This window comes from Dama dama, chromosome 20, assembly GCF_033118175.1.
Source record: "Dama dama isolate Ldn47 chromosome 20, ASM3311817v1, whole genome shotgun sequence".
NCBI classification, from domain to species: domain Eukaryota; kingdom Metazoa; phylum Chordata; class Mammalia; order Artiodactyla; family Cervidae; genus Dama; species Dama dama.
In genome coordinates, this window is record NC_083700.1 from 83,268,461 (window position 1) to 83,294,632 (window position 26,172).

General features: G+C 42.9%; 1 pseudogene; it reads left to right on the plus strand.

Moving 5' to 3' along the window:
* Positions 1-25,120, plus strand: part of LOC133039982 (cytochrome P450 2J2-like) — a 46,987-nt pseudogene extending 21,867 nt beyond the window's left edge.
* Positions 25,121-26,172: the final 1,052 nt, after the last annotated feature.

A 26,172-nucleotide genomic window follows, 5' to 3' on the forward strand; every position in this document is an offset into this window, starting at 1 on the left:
AACCAAAACCCTTAGGGCACCCTTGGTCTCAGAGAATGACGGGCTCTCTAAATAGCAACAAAAACAACAACAAAATGCTCCAAGCCTGGCCTTTACCAAGACCCAAGTCTGTGTTCTTTCCAGAATCCCATGGCGACAGCTGGTGGGCAGGAGGAAGGCCGGATTTCAGATGCAAGGAGCGATGCGGCAGAGATTTGGCGGGAGCGGGCGAGGTGGGGCCTGGGGGAGAACCAGGGCTGGTCCGGCGGACCTGGTCACCGGCAGTCAGGCGCGCCAGGGGCGGGGCCAATGAGGGTTGCGGCGGGGAGGGAAGAAGAAGAGCAGGAGGAGGTGGGGCAGGAAAGCACCAAAGAGAAAGGAAAAGACCGGCTGCACAGAGGGACGGGCGAGGCGGGGCCTGGGAAGCCGGTTACGGGGAAGGAGGGCGGTGCTGGCAGCGTGGCGGCAGAGCCCCGCTGGGACCTCCGCAGACTCGGCCCGCGGAAGGGGGACCAGCGCAGCCAAGTTGGAGGCGTTGGGCTCCCTGGCGGCTGCCCTCTGGGCCGCGCTCCGTCCTGGCACTGTCTTGCTGGGGGCCGTTGTCTTTCTCCTCTTAGCTGATTTTCTCAAAAGCCGGCGACCAAAGAACTACCCACCGGGGCCCCCGCGCCTACCCTTCCTAGGCAACTTCTTCCAACTGGACTTTGACAATGCGCACCTGTCGCTTCAGCGGGTAGGAGCGAGCGACGGTGCCCGCGCGCGTCCTGACCCTGACCTGCGGAACAGGGGCCATTCAGGCTACCGAGGGCGGGAGGACTGGGAGGGGGGACCTCCTGGAGGCTTCCCTGGTGGCTCGGACAGTAAAGAATCTGCTTGCAGTGCAGGAGCCCCAGGTTTGATCCCTGGAGAAGGAAGTGGCAACCCACTCCAGTTTTCTTGTCTGGAGAAGCCCATGAACAGAGGAGCCTGGCGGGCTATATATAGTCCATGGGGTCGCAAGGAGTTGGACACGACTGAGCGACTAACAATCTCACTTTCCTAAGACTAAAGCAGGCACCCTGGTACAGCCACTTGGAGCCTCTCTCTTGACTGTAGCAAGTGGCATGATTCACCGTGCTTTCTACGTGTGAAATATTGTTAACTGTTCACTGTTGAGTGTGCTGGACGAGATATACTTTGGGGGTGGGGTGCAAGTTTATTGTACAAAACAGAAAATGCATCTCGATCCATCTAGCTGTTGGAAAAAGTTTATTGAACTGTAGCTTCTCAGGTGGTTCAGTGGTAAGAATCAGCCTGCCAAGCAGGAGATGCCAGTCTGATCCCTGGGTCTGGATGATCCCCTGAAGAAGAAATGGTAATCCACTTAAGTTTTCTTGCCTGGGACACCCCAAGGACAGAGGAGCCTGGAGGGCTATAGTCCATGGGGCTGCAAAGTGTCCAACACCATTTAGGGATTCAGTAACAACAAGCACTCATCTGAAGCCTTCACATGCTGCCAGGAGCTTAGTCATCTGCATATTTTCTCTTCTCTCAGGGATCCTCGGATAGAGTATGGTTCAGAACCCGCTCTGCATGCTTAGTAAATGTTTTTGACTGACCAGGTGGCCCTTTGTCTCTTCCGTTTCTTTCACTGGAGCCTTGAGGGTGACAGACACAATACGGTTTTAAGTCATTTAGTTGCGTCTTGTTACATATTACCTGGACATCCTTTTTATAGTATGAAAACTTTGTCTTTTTTTTTACATTATTTTTGGCTGCACTAGGTCATCCTTGCTTTTGCTAGGGCTTTCTCTAGTTGCTCCAAGTGGGGACTACTGTTGGTTTCAGTGTGCGGGCTTCTCATTGTGGTGACTTTTCTTGTGGAGAATAGACTTCAGGTGTACGGACTTCAGTGGTTGCATTTTGCTGGCTCTAGATCGCGGGCTCAGTAGTTGAAGTGCTCATGCTTAGTTGCTTGTGACATATGGAATTTTCCCAGACCAGAAATGGAACCCATGTCCCCTAATTGGCAGGTGAATTCTCATCCACTGCACCACCAGGGAAATCTCCCACTTTGTCCTTTTAATATTATTATCCTTGGTGGAGAAAGAGAAAGGGGAAGCTATACTTTCCCTGGGAGGTTCTGTTTCCCTTGTGTAAAATGATGATGAGAAAAAGAAGAAAGTATTAGACACTCAGTCGTGTCTGACTCTTTGTGACCCCACTGACTGTAACCCGCCAGGCTCCTCTGTCTGTGGAATTCTCCAGGCAAGTGTACCGGAGTGGGTTGCCAGTCCCTCCTCCGTGGGATCTTCCCAACCCGGGAATCAAACCCACGACTCCTGCATTGCAGGTGGATTCTTTATGGTCTGAGCCACCTAAATCCTCACCACTTGTCAACCACATTGCTCCCATCCCCACAAGGACAGAGCCCCTCATCTTCAGGCTCCTCCATCTACAATCCACTCTCAATAAAGTATTCATTTAAAAATGTCATTCCTCTGCCAAGATTTTCTTAGTGCTTCCTGCTGCTTCCCAGAGTTCATATTCCTTAGGGAGCCACATGGATCCCTTCTTGTAGCCTCTTTCCACTTTATCGTCTTCTTCCATCAGAGCTCCCTAACTGTGGCCACCCTGAATTCCATAAAATTCCCTTCATCACTCAACACTATCTCAAGAATTATCAGCTGCTTCCTTGCCTCTCAGCACAAGGACCTTCCTGACAGACAGCTCTGTGGTAGGTGGTTGTGATGATTAAATAAAAGGAATGTTCAATGTTAACATAGCTTATAGTTGGTGCTCAAAATAGTTCTAGTTCCCTAGAAATGCCTGGAGCACTTTCAACACAAGCCTGTATTACAAACTCAAGCTCAGATGGAGATGGCTTCATCACTTTCTGGGAGAAACACCCAGTTGGTAGCACTAAGTGACGAGATTAGTATATAGAATTTAAAAGATAAGATACATTTTTTGAGAAATATGTTGTTTAATTTCCAAGTATTAGAAGCCTTTCTTGTTTTCTTTACCTGTTAATGATTTACAGTTGGAGATCATTAGGGTCAGAGGACATTTAACTATATGATTTCAACTTTGAACAAATATGTAAAGGTTGGTTTTATGACCCATGACAGATGCTTCAAAAATATGTCTTCTGCTCTCATTGTTTGGAGTATTCTGTACTGTGTCAGACCTTAAGAAATGAGTGTATTGTTTAGTGTTTCTGTCCCCTGTTGATGTCTTATCTACTAATTCTATCAATTACTGGGAGTGGCTTATTGAGGCCTCCAACTGTACTTGGACATTTAAGTCTGGTCAGTCTGGTTAGTTTTGGTCGTTTTATTTTATGTATTTGACGTCTCTTTTATTTGGCACACACACATTAAAATTGTTGTGTCATCTTGGTGAACTGGCTCTTAATTATTACATAACCTCCCTCTTTATCCCTGATTTCCTTTGCCTGAACTTTACCTGATACAGTATAGCTAAACACCTCTCTTTTGATTAGTATTTGCATAGCATATGCTTCTTCAGTCTTTCATTTTTAACCTACTTACATGATTATATTTGAAATGAGTTCTTATATGAGTTCTTATATATAACATAAGTTTTTTTCATTCTGCCAATCTCTCTTTTATTCGTGAACTTAGATCCTTTATATTTAGCACAATTTCTGATGTGTGAACAGTTAAGTCTACCATTTTATTATTTATTTTCTATTTTTCACTTTGTTTTCTGTTTCTCTATTTCTCATTTCTGGTCTTTCTGTGAGTCACTTAAATATTTTGTAAGAACCCCGTTTTAATGTATCTGTAGTGTTTTTGAGTACGTCTCTGTATTCTGCTTTAAGTGCTTCCTGTAACGCTTACAGGCTATGCATATATAGCTTGTTACATCATCTAGTGTTGTTTCCATTTTAAGGCTGAGGAAACTGACTAAAAACTGTCAAGTGATTTGCATAAGTTATTCAAAATTGATAATGGCCAAACAAGGACTTGACTCCTACCCGCAGTCTCTACTTATGTTGCCTGAAACTTCTTGAGATAGTTAGCAGATTTATTCAGGGTTTCATTTATCCAATAGATATTTATGAAGTGCTTATCATATGACAGGCATAGTACAATAGAGTATATGATGAAAGGTGTGGTATAAATTTATGGTAACCAAATGAGGTGTTATTAGGTAGGTTCAGTGAATGAGAAGCCATGGGGATAATCTCTGTAGGATGCTGAAATGAATTTTCTTGAACTTGAAATAACTGTGAGGCAAGTGGCTACATGGAGTAAAGTGGACAGTAGATTTTTAAATGGGAAAGTAACATGAGCTAAAACAAAGTGAGAAGGCAGTGAAGAAACTGGTTGATTTGTTTGGCATAAGGGGAACCTTCCTTATTTCCCGCATTTCTGAAACATTCTCTACCATAACTATATGGCTTATTATAGGAACATATATGTGAATAAGAAAAAAATCTAATTGGACTAAGGACAGGAAGTGATAGATAAGGAGGATAAATGTTTTATGAGGACATACATTAGGCTGCTTGTAACAAAAAAATCCCAAAATACAGTGGTGTGAAAATATTGAAATTTATTTCTCTCTCACAAGTTGAGATGTAGGCAGGAAGACCAGGATAGCAAAGATGCTTTGCTCCACAAGATTATCCAAATACTCAGTGCTTCTATCTTGTTGCTCTGGTCTCACGACACTCAACATGAAGGGGAAAGTGGGAGGTGGTGAGAAGGAAATTTCCTTCAAGGACGCGACTCAGAAGATGCACACATCACCAATACTCACGTCCTAGTGGAAGTTAATTGGGAAGTAATGTGGCCAGTTAATCCTTAGGGAGTTCCATCACTCAGCAGAAGAGAGAGAAAATATGCTTTCTCCTTGCCTTCATTTAAGGATGAGACATACAGAGCGACTTAAAAAGAGCTCTACTTTATGCCCACCAGCTAGGCACTAAATCTCTGTGCCTCATTTTCTGAAAACTAGGAATACATTATACGGTTGTTATAGGAACCAAGCAAGTTTGTGAATATTGGTTTATCCCAGGGTAAACTAGCACATAGCCAATGCTTATTTCTATATCTACCCTCCTCCTCCTTTCTTCAAAAATGTATAGTAACCAACTCAAGGAAAAACCAGTTGTTGGTTATAAATGAGGTATCACTTGTCTGACTTGATTGCCTCTTGGGCTCCTTTCGTCCACTCTCTAGCCACTTCCCCTCCATTTCTTTGTCAATACCTTATCAGAATCTTTTTGTTAAAATACACTCCCAAATATATCAACAAAAATAAATAATTTTCTTATTAATCTTTGTATTATGGTTGCTATCCCCAGAATCCTAAAGATGGGAATTTGTAATAGCCCTCATTTTATTCATTTGGAAACTTGAGACAGAGGAAAATTCTATCTGTCCCCTTGAACAAGGGCTTCCACATCCCTTTGCACACAGAGCCCATTCATTCCACAGAGGCTCCAGTGGCCGTCTGCCAGGGACCCGGGAACAAAGTGCCTTTCACTTTGCTCTTCTCATTCTTCCTCACAGAAACTTCTTTGGAGGGGAGGGAGCACACAGTGCTGCTTGTGGGACTTTTGTTCCCTGTCCTGGCATCAAAACTAGGTCCTTAGCAGTGAAGGCCTGAGTCCTGATGTCCCGACCACTGAACCACCAGGGGATTCCCCCTTACATAAGCTTTGAGGGAAGAACAGTTTTTTACCTTTTATAGCTGGGAAGGTGAGGCTCATAAAAAAGGGAAGTAGCTTTCCTAAGTGCTCACAGCTAGTCAACCACAGAGTTAAGATTTCCACATGTCTCCACAGCTAGTGTGCTCCTCTCCATAATCCCTATAACGAAACTTCTGTCACCTACAGCCTGCTGAGTAAGGGGACATTCTCTCCTGGTATAGTAGATTTGATTTACTAGGAAGTCCCTGTTCCCTGCCCCAGAATTCACTAAACATCTCTCTGCCTACTCTGGTGAGTCACATGGGGCTGAATTCTCTCTTTTCACTAGACTCTAAGAGGCTTGAGGTTAGAGACCTTGTTTATTTAATCTTTATGCCTTATTCTCAGGACACATGTGCTCACCCAATTCAAGTACATTGAGCATATGAATGTGTATAATGAATGTCTATGTCCTATAGTGTAGTCTAGTTAAGAGCAGGAAAAATGGAAACAGGTAGACATATTTCCTACAGCTCAAGGTACACAGACAGACAAACAGACTCCCCTCAATACAAGCCTCCCGCCAGCCCCATGCACCCTCCATTCCAGGATTCAGAGACATATGCATATTCAACTGTGACTCTTCTATTTTTCAGTTTGTGATGAAATATGGGAACATTTTTAGCATGGATTTTGGTACATTTCCTTCTGTTCTTATAACTGGATTGCCCTTAATCAAAGAAGCCCTTGTCCACCAAGACCAAAACTTTGCCAACCGCCCCTTGATGCCTATTGAAATATGTATCTTTAACAATAAAGGTAAGTTTCTTGAACAATGTATGTTTGATATTCCTGTGGTCTGTGAAAGGGTCTCCAACACTCCCAAGAACCAGGCCCATCATATTCCTGCCCCTCTAGGAAGCTGAGTCCCCACATTTCCCTGCTGAAGGCACCCACTATGGGAACCTGTCAGGGTCAGCCCTAATGTCAGGGATTTGGGAGAAGCCATGTTTTTCCAGATGGTTCCCAGTTTCTCTTTGAAACATTTAATCTATTAACTCTACATCCATTCACTCCATGAAAGCCAGGTGTACCTAGTGCTAGGCACCAGTGACAGAACAGTGAGGAGAACATACAAAATCCTTGATTGTCCTATAACTTACATACTATTAAGAAAAACAGTGTCAATTACACTAATAATTTAAGACCTCAGTGTTATGAAGATAAGAGCAGGGTTCACTTATTACGGATATCTAATCTAGTCCTGAGACTCAGGAAAAACTTACGTAAGTAAATGACATTTAATAAAGTGATGAAGCAATGCAGCAGAGGGAATAAAATGTAAAAGTTTCCAAGTTGGGAAGACGGACAGTGAACTGAGGAATTGAAAGGTGGCCAGTGCAGGAAGCACAGGGATGAAATGGAGATAATTAAATGAAGATGAAGCTTCTGAGTTTGGCCAGAAATAGTTCATGCAAGTTCTTTTTAAGGGTGTTGCTTTTTATCCTAATAACAATGGAGGTTCTGAATGGTTTAAGTAGAGGAAGGAATCACCATATTTATATGGTACATTTTAAAGACTTCTCTAAGCTGCAGTGTCAAGAATGGAATAAAGGAAACAAGAGACTATTGTAGACTTTTAGATTAGAGGAGGTGGTGGCCTGGAAGAGGAGAGTGGAAAGAAACGTCAGTCCAGTAGCTTAGACCAGGAGAGTGGTGAAGATACATGGGTTTAAGCTACTCAGGAGGCAACTCCAATAGGACATGATGACCTAGACAGAGGGAGAATGAGGTGCTGAGGTAGACACCCAAGTGGGTAGGTAAAGAAGGAGGGAAGACATGGAGGAGGACAAGGTGTTGTCTGGCCTGGGTAGGGAGTTGTATAGAGCAAACCATGAATTTAGTCATGAATATGCTGAGTGTGAAGCCAAGAGAGTCAAGCAGAGAATTGTACATGTGTCTGGAGCTGAGAGGCAGAAAATATGTGTTTACTGTCAGTAGATGTGATTTGAAATTTTAGAAATTGAGATTTCCTAGAAATGGAGGATAGGGTAAAGAGAGGAGGCTTCAGACCTAATAGAAGATAGTTAACCTAAGGTATGATAATTTCTCTGAAGTCATAGAATTACCAGAAAATTATGGAGAGTGTGGTGTCCTGGGCTCCATTGGCAGAGAATGTTTCAGAAAGAAAGGATCTCATGCTGCTGACTGGATGGGGTTGAAAAGGATCCTGAATTGAGGGAGGGCCATTTCCCTAAAGTGGTGACAGTGTGGAAGGAGACATTAGAAGGAGTTGAAGAGTGCCCTGGAATGAAGAAATGGGAGGATGTTGGCCTCTCCTGTGTTATAAAATCACTGAAGTTCTATTACACACATCATACATATTGTTTTCCTTTGCCTGTGGTGTTCTTTCTGCACAGTGTCCACAGTTTGTTATCTAGCATGATTCATTTATCTTTTTAAGATATTTAAGATCTTTTCTACTTATGAGTATTGACTCCTTCTAATCCATTAGTTCATACTTGGTATGTGGCATAACCAGTAATTAAATATTCTTATGAGACAAGTAATCAAACGACAGGCTTTGGAGTCAAGCAGACTTGAATTTGAATGCCTGTTCAGCTGCTTACTCACTCTGTGACCTTGCAGAGTTTACTTTTATCTCCCATGCCTCATTTTTCTCATCATCAAAGTTAGGCGGCTGGTTTGGCAGTAATGATTGTACCTACCTCAGAGAGTTTCTGTGAACACTAAATTACACAATGCATTAGAAATACTAACATATCCATCAGGACGGACAATCAGTAAATTCAAGTGATTATATCTATTGCTTTGGAATTATTTCTCTAAATAGTTTTCAAGCACCTTAAAGCCCTTCTCCTTTCCTCCATCTGGTACCTTATCCTGAATGGGTCTTGTTGGCTTTTTTTAACATTAGCTTTCTTTTCCCAGGATTGATCATGTCCAATGGCCATGTATGGAAAGAACAAAGGAGATTTGCCCTGACAACTCTGAGGAACTTTGGTTTAGGAAAGAAGAGCTTAGAGGAACGCATTCAGGAGGAGGCTGCCTACCTCATCCAGGAAATAGGAGAGGAGAACGGTAATCAGGTCCTAGGACAGGTGCACTGACTATGGTTTATTCATTCACTAATCAGATGCTCAGTTAGAGCCTATGTGCCTGTTCTGTGCCCGGCACTGTGTGGGCCACTGAGGGAATGACAGTGAACAGCTAACCATGACCTGCCCTCGTGGGGGTCAAGAATGAAGAAGAAGAAGAAGATGGGTATTAAACTTATTATTGGTTTTAAATCCTGGTCATCACTTTGACTTCCCAGACATTGACTAAGTACTTGCTGTGTGTCAGACCCTGTGTAGAGGGCTGTGGACACGGTCTCAGATGTGGTTCTGAAGTCGATGTGTCATATGTCACATAGAGTAGACTCTCTGGAAAATAGAAACCTATCTGAAGGCTCCATCTCTTCTTCTGCCTCCAGGACAGCTTTTCAACCCTCACTTCACAATCAACAATGCAGTTTCCAATATTATTTGCTCCATCACCTTTGGGGAATGATTTGACTACCAGGATGATCAGTTCCAGGAGATGCTGAGGCTGTTCGATGAGGTCATGTATCTGAGGACATCAGTGTGGTGCCAGGTAAGCCTCTTCTCACTTCCTGTCTTGGATAAAGACTTTGGGCTAATGTCAGATACAGATGAGATGGTCTTCCTTTTGTTTTAGGCTAAAATGCAACCTTTGAAATTGACTTCACCACAAACTTGTTTACAACCACTCTGTTGACTTTAGTGTTTTTGTCCCTGGAGATGGTAAAAAAATCTACCTGCAATGTGGAAGACCTAGGTTCAATCCCGGGGTTGGGAAGATCCCCTGGAGAAGGGAACGGCAACCCACTCCAGTATTCTTGCCTGGAGAATTCATGGACAGAGAAACCTGAAGACCTATAGTCCAAGGGATCGCAAAGAGTCAGACACAACTGAGCGACTAACACACACACACATTAAATATTTACTGTTGATAAAAAACATTTCTTACGTTCATTTAAAGTACAGAACTTTTTATGATATACACATATGCACTTACATCCTTTTCCTTAAAAAACAGTATTGCCATCACTTTTGAGTCTCTCCTTTCCACGTTCCTTCCTAGCTCCACACCTCCATGATCCTCAGATGTGTGTTTCTGTGCCTGACTCCCCCTCAGCACATTGCTTTGACTCATTTGTTAGTTCTTCATTTTATTCTGCATAGTTTTCCACTTCATGAATGTGACACTGATTGTTATTCTCTTGAATAATGGCTTGGGGGATTAATAAACACATTTCTAATTAGAGGGATTTCTAATTTGAGGGATATTATGAATAAAGCTGCCATGAATATTCTTGTTTTATGCACACTCAAAGATACACACACACACACACACACACACACACGAGACAATTGCCATGAACAAAATAATAAAACAATATAAGGGAATAGGAAGAGGGTCCCAGGGGTGCTGCTAGTTAGAGGATACCAGGTAAGACAGGTCCAAGTAAGTGACACTTATGTGGACATGTGCTGGGGTCCAGCCCCAGCAGGATCCAGGGGAACCCTCAGGATGAACAGCGTCGGTGAATGAGAGAGAGAGTGAGACAAAGCTCGGGGCTAAGTCTGAAGTTTATTTTTGCATTGCCCCTTTATATCCTTAACAACATCTTTGGGGGAAGTGCAGATTGCTTACACACAGGTCATCTCAAAACATTACAGCAACTTGACCTTCAACAGAAACTGGATGTCACCCACATACTTTTTCGTTCACAAGAGTCTTTCTTATCATTTGGCCTTCAGGCCTGCTAACATTTTATGGCTTGCACCTGGTGTGATTTAAGCAACTTCAATAGCCGACCCTGTTTTTCTTATAATTAATCTATTTTCTTTTTAATAAGCATCATCTCTATGGGAACTAGATAGGATTACATTTTTACAGAACAGAAATGCGAAGGACTGCAAAAACAGCAGATATGGCACAAAACAGGCTCTTAGTCTAAAAGTTAACCACCTGCAAGAAGTTGCCAGCTAATCTCTATCTAAAGTATTTTCTGTTAGGCACATTTGTGGCTATCATATTTGTGGAGCTTTTCTCACCCCGCGAAGGGGCCTATGCTTTATAGGCCCCTATTTTTAGGCCCGTAATAGGCCCCTGTGTTTAGGATGTTTAGAACAGTCAAGAGCATTTTGTGCAATGAGATCACACATTTATCAAACAAGCCAGAATGCCAGCAAAATGTTTGAATGGAAGCATTTCCTTCATCCCTGGCCCCTTCATAGGGTACCAGCGTCCAGGAGATTTATTAATTAGCTTTTAAGTTGGTCCTCATTCAGTGAAAGAGCAGCAGGAGAGCTCTCGGCAGGCAACAGAAGAATCCGCAGCAGGGTAAACAAGAACAACAGCAGAAAAGGGGGGAGGATACAGGGTGGGGTAGAGGCCGAGGCCAACCTGGAGGGTCCCTTATCCTAGACAGCCTTGCCTGTCAGGTTTTTTCCTCGTGACCTCGTCATGGATGGGGTCCCGGACGGCCTTGCCTGCCCGGTATTTTCTTCATGACCTCGTCATGGGCGGGACCCCCTATAACGGCTTCCGGCAGACATGAATGAAGTATAAGGCTAGTGTTGTACAGATTTTGTAGGAAGACCTATCTGATTGTATGAATAGCCAATGCAAAGGACTAAACATTATCGTCCTTGAGGTTATCACAGAGACCAATGGGGCTAGACTAGAAAGACAAAGAGAGAGTAAGATGGCAGCAAGTGATAGCAGAAGAGGGGACAGGAGGGTGAGAGGCCAGCTCATGTGGAGCTCCAGATCAGAAGAAGGATGTAGAGCTTGTCTAAATGTCATGGAAAGTCAGTGAAGTATTGAGGGATAAGCAGTGATATGATTTATTAAACTGTTAAAGGGTCCCTCTGGCACCTCAGTGGAAAATCGACTGGGAAGGGGGTTAAGGGGAGAATCAAGGAAAATGATGGAGTCTTTGTAAAGACTCCAGGTGTACAGCATCCAGGTGAGAAATGTTGGTGCTTAGTACTAGAATGACAAATACATGGAGTAGTGAGAAGTGGTCTGAAATTGGTTATATTTTGGAAGAAGTGCTAGAATACTTTGCCAAGAGAAAAGAAGAGGATTGAGACAGAGAAGATGAATCAAGGGTGGCTCAAAGGGTTAAGTGTAAGCAAAGAAAATATAAATAAAGATACGATGGTTTCTTAGTCTTCAAGAATGAAAAACTGGCACCCTCTTGTCTTCATGACTGCTTTGTTTTCTCCATCAGCTCTACAATGTCTTTCCAAGGATAATGAATTTCCTTCCGGGTCCCCAGCAAACACTCTTTAGTAAATGGGAGAAACTTAAAATGTTTGTTGCTAATGTGATTGAAAACCACAAGAGAAACTGGAATCCTGCTGAAGCAAGAGACTTCATTGATGCTTATCTCCAGGAAATAGAAAAGGTGAGAGAACCTAAGTGGTTTCCTGAGTAGTGTTCTTAAAGAACAAGTGAAAGGATTCTGGTTTCCTATGCTGCTGTAACAAATCAAACTTCAGGGGCTTAAATAGACCCACATTTATCAAGGTAAGGTGTTGGCAGGCCTGGCTCCTTCAGTGGCTCTAGGGCAGAATCTGTTGAAGCACTTCTCCAGCACCTAGAGGCTGCTTGTACTCCACGACTCAAGGCCCCTTCCTCCATCTTCCAAACCATTGATGTATCCTCTTCTCTGCCGCCATCCTCATATGGTCTCTTTATGTTCTTGCCTCCTCTTATAGAGACTCTTGGAATTATAATTGGAACACTGGGATAATCCAGGGTAATCTTTCCAAAAGAGAGGGTGAGAGGCCAGCTCATGTGGAGCTCCAGATCAGAAGAAGGATGTAGAACTTGTCTAAATGTCATGGAAAGTCAGTGAAGTATTGAGGAATACGCAGTGATATGATTTATTAAACTATTAAAGGGTCCCTCTGGCACCTCAGTGGAAAATCGACAGGGAAGGTCTCTCCTCCCATGTTCTGTCTGGGATGAAGCCCCCTGTGTTGTGACAACTAAGAACAGTCTCAATAAACCAATAATCACTGTGCTTTCTAGCATAAGGGCAATGCTGCTTCATGTTTCCATGAAGAAAACCTTATCTACAATACCCTGGACCTCTTCTTCGCTGGAGCAGAAACAACTTCAACCACCTTGCCCTGGGGTCTGCTCTACATGGCCTTGTACCCTGAAATCCAAGGTGAGCACATCACGGGGTAGGCCTGGTTCAGGTCAGAATACTTCCCTAAATTAGTTCATGTAAATCTCAGTATTTCTAAAGGGTGCTATTTGATTTATCCTCACTATTAAGAAGAGGAACCTGAGACTCTAAGAGCTTCAGAAACTCACAGCAGGAATGTTGTTGAGCAAGAATTTGCCACCAGATTTGTCTCAGACCAGGGCCTACTTCCTACTCACATAACCTCCCTGAAGAGCTAGTCTGGATAACCTAACATAGCCATTTTGATCCTGGTTGTTCCATTCCTTAGCTTAACCAGGCTTAAGAAAAATTGTGGAATATTAGAATAATACAACCTCCTCTTATTTTCCAGAAAAAGTCCAAGCTGAGATTGACAGGGTGCTCGGCCAATCACAACAGCCAAGCACAGCCGCGCGAGAGTCCATGCCCTACACCAACGCTGTCATCCACGAGGTGCTGCGAATGGGGAACATCCTCCCTCTGAACGTGCCCCGGGAGGTGGCAGTGGACACCACCCTGGCCGGATACCACCTGCCCAAGGTAATTAGGGCCTCTCTCATAGCCTCAGGTCTCCCAAGTTCATATTTGTAAATGGTTGGAGTCTCATTGGGAAATGTGACGTGTTTTCTTGTCTTAGGAAAACACTTAAATAGGGAGAGAGATATATTAATATTATTGCTGATGTCATAGAATTTTTTCTTCCTGTGGGGTTTTTAGAATGTTAGTTCAAGAAAATTTTAATAGGTGTTGTGGGAAAATAAGGGGATTCCTAGGTCAAACATATTTAGGCAAAGACTCGCTGTTTTAAATTTAAGATGTCTCAGTGTTTTAATACATGATGTGTATTGTTAATTCCTGTGGGGATACAGCAGGCAGCAATTCTCAGTCAGACTTTGCCATGAGGTCCTTTTCTTTGCCTTGGGAGAACTTCTCACAGGATAGGGACCTGCCACACTTACGTTGGAAAATTCTGCTTCACAATCCTGGTGGTTTAGAATATTGAAATATGAATAAATATTTGAGACCATCTGAGCCAAAATCACATTAAAGTGATGTTTCTAGCGTAATATCCCCAAATGTATTGTTCCAGCTTTGATATACACCCCTTTGATGGGACTGCTTCACAGGGGAAAACAATCCAAGTCCGTGCAGTACTAAATATCAGAAAAGGAGAGAAAGGAACCAGTGCTTTTGAAACAGTGATTATGTGCCATTGGTCTTCCCTGGTAGCTCAGACTGTAAAGAATCTGCCTGCAATGCAGGAGACCCGGGTTTGATCCCTGGGTCGGGAAAATCCCCTGGAGAAGGGAATGACAGCCGACTTCAGTATTCTTGCCTGGAGAATTCCATGGAGAGAGGAGCCTGGCAGGCTACAGTCCATGGGGGTTGCAAAGAACTGGACACAACTGAGCAACTAACGTGCATGCACTATGTGCCATTGACTGTTTAGGTTCTCTCAAAATATCTTTATCGGTCCTCAGAATAATTTTGTTATCCTCATTTTACAAATTTTAACTTCAGGCTGAGAGAGTTACTAGTCTTTTAAAGAGTTCGCAACTACAAAATGACCACAGTTGGGTTCCAGAAACAGAGTGTTTCTGATTCCCAGGCTCATCTTTTTCTGTTCTACACAAAGCTCTCTCCTCAGGGGTTACTTTATTTTGCCTTTAAAAAAAGACTCCCTGCAATTGTTCTCTGTGGGGCCCTGTCCTCACAAAGACAATTCTGCTCTCATTCTGCCCACCACTCTTAGGATCTCAGCAGACAGCTCTCCTGTGCCTCCGAGTGTCCTCTCTGCATACTGCACATTCACAGTTCTTTCCTTTCTCACCCCTTGGTCCATCTCTGTGGATCCACTGAAGTTTGTCTGAGTTTCTCTGTGTGTGGAACCTGGGGCTGATATCAAGGCAGAACAGTAGGAACTTCCCCACTGCGTACCCCTTTGTCCCCATCCTACAGAGCTGGGAAAAGCAGCTATTCCTGCAATGATTGTGTTTACCATTTTCTTGCTGACTGACCATTTTGTGGGTGAAATCTGAAGTCTAAATGACTTCACAGGATATCTTTGTATATTCATAGCAATTAATTTAGCTCCCAATAACCATGCTAAGTCAATAGACTGGTTATAACAAGTTTTCTTTTCTGATGTAGTATTCTGCAGGCCCAGGGAGCCAAGTAAAACCGATTTTTAATAGCAGCTCGAATAGTCATCCTGAGGGATGTCATGTGCAGTGCTTCTCCACATAGCCCCAAGCTGAGGAGTTCTGAAGTGCTGGCTTCCAGGCCTCCACATGCAACCCTCTATGAGAAAGTGATACTAGACTAAATGCAGAGGAAAAGAATTGGGTGCTGAGGAAAGGCAGGTACTTGCTGAAGGATACACAATGAGAATGCTCCTCGAATTGGGTAAAACTTAGGTCACAGAAAGCTAGGTCTTGGTTGATTAGCTCACGATGGTGGAGTAGAAGGACTTGAACTTAACCCTCTTATGCAAACACAAAAACCACAGATATCTTCTGAACAACCATTGACCAAAAAAAAATAAAAAGGAAACCTACCAAAAAAAGATACCCTACATCCAAAGATGAAGAAGCCACAGCAAGATGGCAGGAGTGGCGCAATTGGGATAAAGTCAACTCCCATACTCACTGGGTGGACAGTGCACAAACAGGAAGACAATTACATCACAGAAATTCTGCCACAGAAGTGGAAGTCCCGAGCCCCATGTCAAGTGCCCCAGCCTGGGGGTCTGACAACAGGAGGAAGTGCCCCCACAGAATCTAGCTTTGAAGTCCAGCAGGGTTTGATTGCTGGAATTCCACAGGACTGGGGGTAACAGAAGCTCCACTCTTGGAGGGCACACACAAGGTGGTGTGCACACCAGGACCCAGGGGGAAGAAGCAGTGACCTCGTAAGAGGCTGGACCAGACCTACCTGCTAGTATTGGAGAGTCTCCTGGAAAGGCAGGGGCCAGCTGTGGCTCATAGCAGGGACAAACACACTGGTAACTCCAGCACGTACTCATTGGCATGAAGACACCCTGAGGCTGCCATGCAAAATGGCATGGAAAGGAGTAGGGACAAATGACAGATTGAGAAACTGAAAGAGTCTTGATGCAGTGGGAGAGCAGGTAGAAGGATGGTGGCTCAAACAGGGGCAGGTGATGTGTCCTTAGTCTAAGAGTGATGGGAGCTCTTGAAGGCTATCTGTCAAGTGCCAGGTGTGGTGGGTGGAAAGGACTAACATGATTAAATCATGTCCAAAGCTAACTCTGCTTTCATTGTGTTGAGAACAGTGAAGGGAAGAGAGGATATAGAGTTGTAGTCAGAGCTACTGTAGGAATGTGTGGACAACCAAGGTTGTCCTTGGACCTGGCAGTGGGGGGCATAATGCAGGTGACAGAATCAAGAGAAATTTCAAGTAAAATTAACCAGCCTGCCTGAAGGACTGGATGAAGGCAAAATGAGGAAAAGGGGGGGCATTAAGGAGGACTCATGGGTTTCTTGCTGTATACTAAAAAAGATAGTGGTCCCTTCCACTGGGTGACCTATCATTAAACCTTCTGTGGAATGTGCTAGATAATGGAGGGAAGAGAATGGAGGGAGAAACTTAGATGAATGAGACATTTTTTTGTTATGCAAACTGCCATAGTTACCACTTCACTGAGCAGCTGGGTTGATTTTGATCCAGAACTGCCTGCCCACTGTCACATGATTCATACATGTTGCATACATGTTCATTGATTCATATGTGTTCCCTCCCAAGTTCAACACTGACACGTCCCTGCAGAGATACATTCTACACTAAGAGTAGTCATACCTCCCTGATCAAATTCCCAACAGACAATTCCAGTCCACAGTTTTAAGCTGACTCATGGCAAAGAGCTGGGTCGTAGGGATTGGACTCTGAAGTTACTTGGTTGGAGAGTTTGAGGGAATTTGGGGTGCTATCAACATTAATGTAGGAGCCTGGGGGGCTGCGGCCCCGTTGCACACATGTGTTGTGTGTGTCATGTCTTGCACGAGTCTTTTCTGCCTTCTCCAGGGCACCATGGTCACGACCAACCTGACTGCACTGCACAGGGACCCCGCAGAGTGGGCCACCCCTGACACGTTCAATCCAGAGCATTTTCTGGAGGATGGACAGTTTAAAAAACAGGAATCCTTTCTGCCTTTTTCAATAGGTGAGTAGCATAAAACAGGAGTGCGGGAACCCAGAGTCTCTCTCTTTACCCTTCCCTACTCTTCTCCTTGTGAGGCTTTGCTTTAGTTGGAATGTCTCTAGATCACCCTGCCCAGCGTGGCTCACTCTTGCTGTGGTTGCATCTTAGGATTCCCTGGGTGGAGCATCACCAGGACTCATGCCCTTACTTCCTAAGCCCTGGCTTGACTTGATGGAAATTTCAGCATCAAGATGTTCTGTCCCCAGAACACTGGAGACAGAAGCTTAGCCTCTGCCTGTTACCCACAAAGAAGGTTGGAACCTCACCATCTTCATAGAGCTACAAGTGTTCCATGATCCTTTTAGGGCTGCCCACTCACATAAAAATAAAGCTATTTCCTAAGAAAGGGGTGGAGGAGGTTCCAGTAAAGGGGCTGCTTCCTTATCATTATGGGTATCACAAGTGACTCTAGGTGCCATGGACTTAAGTAGATGAGGTTCTACTCTATCCATTGTCTGATGAGGTCCCTTTGACTTTTAAAATTCTAATAACCCTTTAAAAATCTAGTTAATACATTTACATGGTGCACAACTTAAAATGTACGAAAGAGATTGCAGAGAAAACTCTTTCTTTCATGTTTCCCAGCCTGCCTGTTAGAAAAGGGTGTTTTAACTCATAACAATGTGAAATGAGTAACAAAATTCACCATATATACCAGATAACAAGTTAAGTATGCTGCTGAAATCATTTCAAATAATTTCCCAAATCCTTAATTCGATAAATATTTCCTGAGCGCCTATTTTGTGTCAAACATTCAGCCTGGAAGATATGACGATAACTAGGTAGGGGGAAAAAACAACGCAACTCTCATGGACCACATGTTGTAGTATAACCTTACATGGTTCAAATTCCTATCACCACACTGGGGATAAGGAAGGAAACTGAAGCTTAGAAGGGCCAGCTGTGGTATCTACAGTAATAAAACTCATAGAAGCAGAGCTAGAACTCAGTGTTGAACATGTTTATCAAATACTGAAGCCTGTGCTCTTCCTAGCAGTGTCTTCTTTAAAAAGTAACTAAATGCTAGTGAGTTAACACTCTGAAATTCATAGTAGTTTTCTAATCAGTAATTTAAAGTAAATATAGATTGATTATCTGCAACAGTATAATTTTGCTTATCATGACGCAAAGGCACAATAAGGGAGGGACTGGAATTTGAACCCACATAGACGTGATGCAGAGCCCAGGTTTCCTGCTGTAGGACTCTGTCCTGCGTGTATCTAGACTGATTCTGATTAGATCTTCTATGTCTTTCTTACTCTCATTCTATGCTACCGTTGCTCACTTTGACAAGTCACTTTCTAACATGAAAGCAGACATGAGATGTGGGAAAACCTTTCAGTCTTCCTGTCTGCAAGAGCTTCCGAATTCCTATTATAGTACAAAGCTGCAGGTGCTTTATTTAAGTATAAAATTATTCTCGCCTCACTGGTTTTGTTGTTATTGTTGTTTTTATTCAAAGTTGTACCACACCCTTCTAATTATAGATTTCATTGGCAAGCAAATTGTTTTACTTGCTACTTACAAAAACCCAATTATTAGCAGTTAAACATAAAGGGATCAGTATCTAACTCTCAATGTAAGGAAATTAGGATTCAGAGAAAGTTGTTTCTCATCCAAGGTCGTCTGCCCAAGGAACTGGCAGAAAAGGGCAAAAGACTCAAGTTTCTGGTTTCTTTTTAAATTTTTATTGATGTATAGTTGATTTACAATATTGTATTAGTTTCAAGTGTATAGCAAAGTGGTTCCGTTATACATACATGTATACCTTTTTTTCCCCTTACTGGTTATTACAAAATATTGAGTGTAGTTCCCTGTGCTATACCGTAGGTCCTTGTTGGTTATATTTAAGTTCTAATCTAGTGCTCTTGCTAACACAATTAGAACGTTACTTATATTCCTAAAGTAACTTCCATTTTAAGATTCACTGAGTTCATATTTATATGTATTGATCATTATATTACTACATAACAAAGTCAAGAATTCAGTTACTTAAAATAATATGTATTATTGCTCCCAAGTCTACAATTGAGCTTGGGAGCTCGATTGATCTTACTGGGCTTTTTTGCCTGTTTGGGAGATCAGCTGGCTGAAGGCTGTTCTAAGATGACCCCAGCTGGGACAACAGGGCTCTTTTCCAGGTTTTTTCCTCTAGCATGTTAGCCCAGCTGGTGTACTTGTGGAAGATCTGACCACAGGTGGGAGAACAGAAGCACAGTGCCTCCAAAAGGCCTCGCTGGGAACTGGAGACCATCACCCCCACTGCCTTCTGGTGCCCATGCAGGTTATAGCCCCAGGTCAAAGGAAAGGGGAAAACGACACAATTTGAGGGAAAGGGCTATGAAATCACATTGCAAATGATGGGGGTATAGGGAGAGGGTGGAACTTGGAGCCGGTGTTGCAATGAAGAGTTCCCACAAGCTCTCTTTCTGCCTAAAAGTCAAATCCAGAAATAGGCAAGCATTTGGGGGATACTCTCAGCTATTACAGAATGAGGGCTGGCCAAACACAACAGGATATAGAAACCTGACAAATACACTGACTCAAAAACTCAACACAGCGTCTGGTTTTTTCCCACCACACTCCCGTCTTCGGGGCACTGTTGCCTTGCCTCATTTTTGATCCAGCACTTTGTAAAGAAAACTTCCTTGAAGGAATGGGATGTGGAAAGCTCCTTCCTTTCTCTTGGAAAGATGATCAGGTGTGGAATTAGGATGTATGCACAGTCAGGGGCAGATGCCAAAACTATTATTGCAGACTTGTATTTTCTTCATGTAAGGTTTTCCCCTTTGATCCAACAAAACAGCAAACAACTTCTTGAAAAGCAAGAGACTGAATCCTCATTTTCAAAAAAGAAATAACTGGATCATAGGAGATAAGATTAGAAAGATCTTTTTTCGAAAGCCCTAGGCCAGTTCTCTCATTCCTAGTGAGGCAATTGACCTGGTTAGTGATGGCCAGCTGGTGGAAGCACCAAGGAGAAGATCTATGTTTCCCGTAGTCCAGGATGAAGACTTGAAGTAAAGTAGCCCTACTTTTCATTATTTATAAATCATGTCTCCTGTCTTACTGGTATCCTTTCCCAGCCACATACTGTGGTTAGGAGAAAGATTACTTCACAAGTTTGACAAGTGAGAATCGTTTATGTTGGTGAGAATAAACGATTTACTCATAGCCCAGAGCTGGGTACTGATGGAACCAGTACTGTAACCCTGGTTCCTGACTCTGTGGGTCCAATTTTGTCACAATATCTGGATTCTTCTAGGAAAATCTTAGGTATTTACAATACAACTGATTTGGTATCATTTGAACCAATTTCTTCACTGTTCCACTAGTGATGGATAAAGAAATCAGAATGAGAGGAACAGAAATGATTAGACATGTGCTGGTGGGAAATATAGAAACAGAATTATATAAAAATGGCATAATTCTGAAGCATATTTTGGTTTATTAAACACTTTTGCAGCTACTCTCTAATTTTATATCCTCAACAAGTGGTTTCAGGCAGAGGACACAATGGAAGCAAGCTACATTACTGCTTTCCAAGAATACTTCATTAGTTGAGGAAACACGAAAAAGCAGCACCCAGAATTAACTACAGAGAGTAATGCCAGTGAAGGTGTACAGCAGAATCTTTTCAAAGACAGCCAAGCAATATGTCAAAATGTTAACAAGGGTTTTGTCTGGATTATAGGATTACAGACATCTTTTATTTCTATTTTTCACACATTTTCTTCATTTTTGCAGTAAACATGCATTACTTAGGGAGAAAGTAAGTTATTAAAACACCCACAAGAGAGATGGTGGTAGAGCCCTGTTTGGGGTGTTGTAGCCCAAGTCAGGGAGGAAAACATCATGAAGGGAGGGGGTGGGTGAGGGAAGCCTGGAGCAGATGAACACAGGTGGGATGAGACGGAGTCTCACTTTTGTCCTATGGGCAGCGGGAGTGGGGTCCTATGACAGTGAGATTCCAGTTATTAAGGCAGGAAACCTGCCAGAGGGAGAAGGGGCCTCCTGCTTGAGAAACTTAAGACATTCATTTGCTTATACTTTTCATCAGTCTTCTTTTGAAAATTGAAAAAAAAAATGCAAAATTTTGCTTTTTGTCTGCTTTTGTCCTTATCATTTGCTAATGGATTTTTGAAAGACTTTTGACTTGACAACATTTGTAGGTCGACCCAACCCCTCACTTGTTTTATCCACACCCTGTACCTTCATCCTGTGCCTCACCAGTCTGACCCCTGAAGGCACTGGAGTGTGTGATTGTGGAATGAACTCCCTGGACTTAGGATACACCAGGTGGTTATGCTCAAATAAACAGTGCATAAAGCCCCAGGCAGGCCCTCACCTTGCTCAGGTTTTACAAGATGTGGTGGAAGATTTCCATCCTTTCGGGGCACAGATACCATCTGAGGGGGTAACTCATCTTATATTTTTGTCTTTTAGGAAAGCGGATGTGCCTTGGAGAACAGTTGGCCAGGACTGAATTGTTTATTTTCTTTACTTCACTTCTGCAAAAATTTACTTTCAGGCCTCCAGAGAATGAGAAGCTGAGCCTGAAGTTCAGAATGAGCATGACCCTCTCCCCAGTCAGCCACCGCCTCTGTGCTGTTCCTAGGGCGTGAAGTTGTCTGGAGGGGGAGAGAGAGGGGGAGGAAGGCAGGAAGAATGGGCGTGTCCCCCCAAGGCAGGGGGCCTGCTCAGAAGTGAGGGAGCAGCATCCAGTGCCTCTAGGACAGGTCACGGGAGCTGGACTCAGAAGGAACTGGATCCAAACCCCAGCTTTGTCATCTTCAGTGGAGGCTTAGGAAATCAGTTACTTTTGAGTGATTTGCCATTTCATCTAGGAGATTTAATCAATCTTGAGCACTCTTTAGAAGGACTGATGCTGAAACTGAAGCTCCAGTACTCTGGCCACCTGATGCCAACGACTGATTAATTGGTCATTGGAAAAGACCCTGATGCTGGGAAAGAGTCAGGGCAGGAGGAGAAGAGGGCGACAGAGGATGAAATGGTTGGATGGCATCACTGATTCAATGGACATGAACTTGAGCAAACTCTGAGAGATGGTAAGGGACAGGGAAGTCTGGCGTGCTGCAATCCATGGGGTCTCAAAGAGTCAGACACAACTGAGTGACTGAACAACGAATAACAACAACTAGGAGATTTGAAGTGGACAACAATTCCTTAGCTAAACAAAAAACTGCTGTTAAGATCAAAGGAGTAAGTAGGAGACTTATGGAGAAAGGAGGGGAAAGAGAGGGTAGAACTAATTGAGGAAGTAGCATTGCCATATGTACACGACCATGTGAAAAATAGATATTGGGAAGATGCTGTATAACACAGGGAGCTCAGCTGGTGTTCTGTGACCACCTAGAGGGGTGGGACGGGGTGGGAGGATTGAAGCTCAAGAGGGAGTGGATATATGTATATCCTTGGGACTTCCTGGGCAAGAATACTGGAGTGGGTAGCCATTCCATTCTTCAGGGGATCTTCCTGACCCAGGGGTCAAACCCAGGCCTCCTACATTTCAGGCAGATTCTTTACCATCTGAGCAACCAGGGAAGCCGTATATATCTGTGTGTGTGTGTGTGTGTGTTCATGTCTGATTCACACTGTTGTATAGCAGAAACCAACATGACATTGTAAAGCAATTTTGCTCCAATTAAAAAAAATAGATCAGGGAAAATAATGAACTTTAAGTGGTTTGTAAATTGTAAAGCACATCATAAAAGTTATGATCTGCTTTTCTGTGCCCTTCCTGAGAGGAAAATTTGCTTCTGGCCTGTTGAGATGGCCTGGGTCAAAGAGGTGCCAAATGATGGATATGAGTTTCAAGTTGGGCCCTGGGGCAGCCACGGAGGTCAATCAGAAAGGCTCTCACACTTGGTAGCACTGGGCAAACTTATCCTGCTTCTGCTTCAGACTGGCCCCTGGAAAATCAGTAGGGCAGGAAGAGTCTTGATTTATAGGCAGGTTTCTATGGAGAAGCAGTTTCACTGGTTTACCTAAGAATACACTGCCTTGGCTTTGGAAACCAGAGCCAAGAAGGACATCACTACATATAACCAAACATGGAAATCAATTTATGGAGAAACAAATGTGGAAATATTTTGTAATTATATTGTGCCTCCTTACCTTAAATCCTCTCATGCATTTATTCCTAACCCCCTTATTGGTATTAACAACATGGTAGTTGTGATCTTTTCTTATCTATTGATTGTCAGCTTTTGACTGACAAATATTCCCAGCCTAAACACAACTGATGAGCTCTGGTAAAGTATAGTATAGAAGGAAACAGAAATGCCAGAATCCTGATAGCCCTCCTGTATGTGGTCACTGAGGGGCAAAAATGGCATCAACGGGAAGGCCAGGTCCCACTGAGGGTCCATGGGGTTTTGATGCCAATCCCCATGCAGACAAACACCAGCAAACCTGGTAAACTGGACTAAACCTTTTAGTTTATTTTTCTCGTGTTAGAATTAAGAAATTTAAATATCTCAGAACAAAATGGCACTTGAGAACATGGGCCTTTTCACCCCTGTTGCTTGGGATTTAGAGAAAAGCTAAATCATGGCACCATTACAAAGGGAATCAGGAAGAGAAGGCAAGAGAAGGAGTGAGAGAGTCTGGCTGGAGCTAGCCTGAGCCTGTCAAGAGTCAAGAGTAAGTCTGGGAGAAATGGTTGCGTGTCCTGAAGGGCAGGGAGATGATTTGCTCTAGGGTAGAAAATGAGAACCCCAGCTGCCCACCAGAGTGCACTTTCTCTGTATCCTCTTGAAAAGTTGCATCTCTAGAAAACACCCTAAATGATATTTCTGAAATGAAACCAATCAAACCAGACCTTGAACTTGCTGAGCATCTGAGCCCTTGTCATCCACTCTGTTTTTCTGCTGTCAGATCATCCTCATAGGAGACTGAAAATTGGCCAAAATACTTTCGCTTATCTACTCAGTCTCCTCAACTGTTAAATGAACTCTGTTGAGTCATCTCCAAGGTCCATTCATGCTCTGCTGTGCATGTTGCATGATTTACTATAATCATGTTTACTAGAGTCAGTAGGGCAGACATTTACCTACTCCCTATGGAATCAATGGAAAACTCCTGGACACTCATCCTGCCCTAATAGAGGCAGTGGGACCCAGACCCAAGTAACATGTGATCACAATTAACCAGAAAGCTACAGGACACAGGGCTGGGAGTAGCTGAATTTCTGAACTTGCAAAATGTCTCCTTTTTTCCTCAAAGCTCATATTTCAGAGACCATTAAATATGAATTCTCTACTGTAAAAGCATTACATGAGGATTTTGTTTTCTGTCCTTTTGTAGCTCTCTTATTCTCATCTATTTTGGAAGCTCCAGGTCATCTTTCCCTCTTCCTTTGTGTCTGTATCTGACACCTAGTGCGCCAGCATAGGACATGTTCTGTGACATCGTGGATGAGATGCAGATTTTACTGGAAAGCACCCAGGCTGTGAATATTCCCTTCACCCTTGTCCTCCCTTAGAGACACTGACATGCACAGGCTGCTGTGTTATTTAAAGTCAGGTTGGAGGCTGGCCTTTTACAAGGAGACGAGGAGCAGGGCACTCAGGTTACCCTGAGTTGCATAGAAACATATTCAGGTCAGGCAAGACTGGAGGACATGCACCAGAGAGGGATTCCAGCAGAGGAGCCACTTCCCAGGCCCCTGTGTGTTTACAGACAGGAGGCAGGAGCTGGCAGATGACTAAGAAACAAGGCCAGTGTCCTAGGTGAGTTTCTATGTTTGCCCTGGGAACCTGAGAGCCTATGTCCATGACAAGCTCTTCTCCCTGTGATCTAACTCAAACTTGCTTATGGCTAAGCTACCACAAAGAAAGGAGGCAGGCACTGAGGATGAGTGTCCAGGGACATTGGTCCATGTCAATCATCCCAAATTCCAATGTATTTTCTCTTCTTAGCAAGATGACATTACTATGTTGCAAATTCTTTCATTCTTGTAAAGGATTCAAGTCAGTCTTCCAGGGAGCCCCTTATGGTTCATATTTAACATATTTTGTTTAATAAATATTTATATATATAATATATATTAGAAATAAATTATATATTATATAAACTTTTTTGTAGTATAAATATATATGTAATATATCTATATTAAATCAAGTAACAGTTTACTTTGCATATAATACACTAAAGTGTAGTTGTCGTCTTAGAAAAGTACAACCCACCAAGTATGAACCAGAAAGAAATAGAAATTATATACAGACCAATCATAAGCACTGGAATTGAAACTGCAATCAAAAATCTTCCAGAAAACAAAAATTCAAGGCCAGATTGCTTCACAGGCAAATTCTATCAAATGTTTAGAGAAGAGCTAACATATATTCTGCTCAAACTCTTCCAAAAAATTGCAGAGGGAGGAATACTCCAAAACTCATTCAATTAATATGAGACCATGATCACCCTGATACCAAAACAAGACAATGATACCACCAAAAAAGAAAATTATAGGCCAATGTTACTGATAAACATATGTCAAAAATCTTCAATAAAATACTAGCAAACAGAATCCAACAACACATTAAAAGGATCATATACCATGATCAGTTGGGGTTTATCCCAGAGATGCAAGGATTCTTCAAAATATAAAAATCAATCAATGTGATATACCATATTAAGAAACTGAATGGTAAAAACCATATAATAATTTCAACAGATGCAGAAAAAGCATTTGACAAAATTCAAAATCCACTTGTGATTAAAAAAACTCTCCAGAAAATGGGCATAGAAGGAAACTACCTCAACTTAATAAAGTCCCTATATGACAAACCTACAGCAAACATTATTCTCAAAGGTGAAAAACTGGAAACGTTTCCTCTAAGATCAGGAATAAGACAAGGTTGCCCACTCTCACCACTGTTATTAAGTATAGATTCGGAAGCCCTAGCCATAGGAATCAGAGAAGAAAAAGATATAAAATGAATGCAGATTGAAAAAGAAGAAGTAAAACTAACTGGTTGCAGATGACATGATGCTATACAAAGAAAACTCTAAAGATGCCATCAGAAA